The following is a 4,143-nucleotide window of genomic DNA, read 5'->3' as shown; positions in this document are numbered from 1 at the left end:
CACCGTGAGTAAATCCGGTAAATTTTCCGCTCGCAACACCGCTTCCAAAATTGGTCCACTAGCGTCGTAGCACGGTAGTGAGCAACTTTCCCTTCTAACTCTTCGCGAAATGAAGCTTGGATCTAGAAGAAACGGAGGGGTTTGTGTTTGAATCTCAAATACCGTTTTTCTTCGTTTTCGGATCAAAGAGGAAGAGTGGAGTTGCGAAACCTTTGTTCTAACTCTCACCCAACCTTGGGTTACTAGTTTTGAAGAAAAGAAAGCGACGAAAATGAAAACGGGAGAAAGAGGGAATTTGGCCGCGGGTAGTAGAGGAAGAAGATGGAAAATCAGATTTTCCTTCCTTCCTTTTTCCTTTCTTTGTTTTTCCTTCCTTTCTATTTCCTTCTTTCCTTTATATAACCTTTTCTTTTCCTTTTCCTTCCTTCTAATTTCCTTTCTTTCTATTCTCTCAAAGCAAACATATAAATATATTAAATATAACTTAACAAATATCTCAAAATATCTAGATATTTGTTAAATTACCATTTCTCCCATAACGCATTAAATTCTCCGTAAAGGATTTACCGCACTTAATTTAAATTTATTTATCGACGAGTAATTCTAAACGGTGTCAAAATAACTTTTTGATCCTATAAACTCCATAATATTATTAACTTTGGCTAAAAAGCCTCTGAGCCAAAATCCAAAACATATAAAATACATAAAGTGTACTTTAAAATTATGGGTGTTACAGATGTAATCAATTTAAACTTTAAAGTCATAGTTGCATAAAAATTAGTGTGCATTCTTAATTTTAAGAGCATCCAATCAATCACATAATATCATTGTAAAAAAGTATTCATACTTATCATGATGCAAATATCATAAGAGTTGGGATTAAGTGTACCTTCTTTAGTGATCTTGTTCAACGAAGAGAAATCTTTAAATATTTTGGAGTATCTCTTTATGCTCATTTATTTATCTTGATTGACGGTTGAAATGAAACAATTTAGCTTTTATTATTGAAAGAGTTCCTCCATTATGACATTAATTCAAGATTGTTCTATTTTGGCTATGTTTGATAAATAGTAACCACATTGTTGTCATATTTTTGGAATATCAATCAAGTTCTTATTCCACCATTGTGTCTTCCAATAATTTGATCTTGAGGAGATGCTTTGGAGGAAAGCTCAATAGTGAGATATGTGTAGAAGTGTCAAAAGCAAATGGTTTAAACTCATTTAGAAGTTGGTGATGTTCTTCAAACAAATCATTGTAATAGGAAACATTAGTTTTGATTGGATTAAACATATTCACTATCAAGAACATTTTGCTCTTGTGAAGAATATTCTGATATGAACCTTTTTACTTAAATTGATCTTTCTCTTAGATTTTTTTTGTTTTGCCACTCCATGATCATACTTTGGAGTTTTGATGAATGATATTTGAACATTATCAACTTTGTGGTTTATCCAAATTTAACATTGTAATTATTTTTCTTCACCATCCTGTCTTTCATCATGAAATCAACATATTCATCTAACATAATATGCATAATTTCATCTATAGTTTGGGTCTTGAGATTTTATATTCTATAATATTTATAGAATGTAGAGAATTCAGAAAATAGATTTTGATGGCATTATAAAACAAATTTGCCCATATTTTCTTTATCATGCTAAGCATAGTGATGACATTAAAAAATATTAAAGTATGATATGTTTGCTTTCTATTTTTCAAAAAATTCATATGAAGGTATGTTAAAGATATTTTCTAATAGAGCCAAGATTAAAAGCATGGCAAACAAATTTTATGACTTCTCCCCAAAACTATTTTTCAACACTTGATTCATTTAAAATTGTTCTAGCCATTTCTTGTAACTAATTTTTTTAAAACAGCTTCATATTGTTGGAAAGTTCTTTGACAAGCAAATTATGTGACATATCATTTCCATCAAAGAATTATTTGACGAATGATATTTCAAATTTTCTTTGATCATTTCTTATAGAAATGACAATTCTTTTTCAAAAGACATAAAAATATGATTTGATTGGAAATTCATCTAAGTATAAAACATAAGGATTTTTATTTAAACTGAAACATGAGGATGTTTGTTTTACTTTAGCCATGTGGGGTTTAAAAAATAACTTTAAAACTACTTTTACAAAGTTATCTTTAACATATCAAACATCCTTAAACTATGGAAAATTATTTAAACTAATGATACATGTACCTTTGATTTGTTAATGTTTCCAAAGGTTATAGATCCTCCAATTATTTGTAATCAGAGGAGAAACCATATTTTTCCATTCAGGTGTATTGAACTTGTCTTGTTAATGTATCAATGTTCTTTCTTGATTGTTGGATGAGTATTGCAAGTTAGTAGTGATTTTGGTATCCACATTAGTTTGGGTCTTTGATGGTTAGTGTATTTTCTTCTAGAAGATTTTTTCTTATGATAACAGTTTGGTTTAGTATGACCAATCTTTGAACAGTAAGAACACCTCTTTTTTGTTCTTGGAGAATGTTCTGATATGAGATCAAAACGTTCTTTTTTTTAAAAAAAAATCGCTTTGCTTTGAATTTTTTATCCATTTTTATGTAAAAATATATGGAATCAAGATGACCAATTTTATTACACTAAAAGCATCTTTTATTGCCTTTCTCATCCTTATTTTTTGACACAAAAAAGTTTTCGTAAAGCTTTTTGTAAGACCCATAATTTTAAAGTACACTTTATGTATTTTATGTGTTTTGGATTTTGGCTCGGAGGCTTTTTAGCCAAAGTTAATAATATTATGGTGTGTATAGGATCAAAAAGTTATTTTGACCCCGTTTAGAATTACTCGTCGATAAATAAATTTAAATTAAGTGCGGTAAATCCTTTTCGGAGAATTTAAGCGTTACGGGTAAAAAGGTAATTTAACAAATATCTGGATATTTTGAGATATTTGTTAAGTTATATTTAATATATATATATGTTTGCTTGGAGAGAATAGAAAGAAAGGAAATTAGAAGGAAGGAAAAGGAAAAGAAAAGGTTATATAAAGGAAAGAAGGAAATAGGAAGGAAGGAAAAACAAAGAAAGGAAAAAGGAAGGAAGGAAAATCCAAAACTTCATCTTCTTCCTCTCCCTGCGCCGCGGCCACTTCTCCCTCATTCTCCCATTTTCATTTTCGTTGCTTTTCTTTCTTCAAGACTAGTAACCCAAGGTTGGGTGAGTGCTAGAACAAAGATTTCGCAACTCCACTCTTCCTCTTTGATTCGAAAACGAAGAAAAACGGTATTTGAGATCCAAACACAAACCCCTCCGTTTCTTCTAGATCCAAGCTTCATTTCTCGAAGAGATAGAAGAGAAAGTTGCTCACTACCACGCTACGGTGCTAGGGGACCAATTTGGAGGCGACGTTGCGAGCGGAGATTTTTACCGGATTTGCTCGCGGTACCGGAAACGCACGTTAGAGCTAACGCGAAGGTAAGGGCTCCTTCCAAACTTCTAGTTTGCATTTAGGGACTTATCTATGGTTGTGTGGGAAGGTTTTTGGTTAGGGTTAGAGTATTGATTTGGGGGAAAATGGATCTAAGACTTTATGGGTAAAATCTTAGAGTTAGGTTTTGGTTATAATTGATGGATGTTTCGTGGAAAATGAACTTAACTCATTTGTGTATGATTATGGGTAAATGAAATTTGATGTGTTTGAGTGCTATGTTGTGTTGATTTGTGTTCGTCGTATTTGACGGTTTGGTGTGAATTATGGATTGAATGTGAGAATTTGTTTGAGTTTGTTTTGTGTGGAATTTGAAAACCATTAAGTTAAATGAGTATTAAGAATGGGGAATCTCTTAATGTCTCGGTTACTTAATATTTGTTTTTTGAAAATCGTTTAAGTTAACTGGGCGTTAAGAATGGGGAATCTCTTAATGTCTCGGTTACTTAATATTTGTTTTTTGAAAATCGTTTAAGTTAACTGGGCGTTAAGAATGGGGAATCTCTTAATGTCTCGGTTACTTAATATTTGTTTTTTTGAAAATCGTTTAAGTTAACTGGGCGTTGAGAATGGGGAATCTCTTAATGTCTCGGTTACTTAATATTTGTTTTTGAAAATCGTTTAAGTTAACTGGGCGTTAAGAATGGGGAATCTCTTAATGTCTCGGTTACTT

This window comes from Cicer arietinum, chromosome 1 (assembly GCF_000331145.2).
Source record: "Cicer arietinum cultivar CDC Frontier isolate Library 1 chromosome 1, Cicar.CDCFrontier_v2.0, whole genome shotgun sequence".
In the NCBI taxonomy this organism is placed as follows: Eukaryota; Viridiplantae; Streptophyta; class Magnoliopsida; order Fabales; family Fabaceae; genus Cicer; species Cicer arietinum.
The sequence above is the reverse complement of the archived record's forward strand: the minus strand, read 5'-3'. Positions refer to the sequence as shown.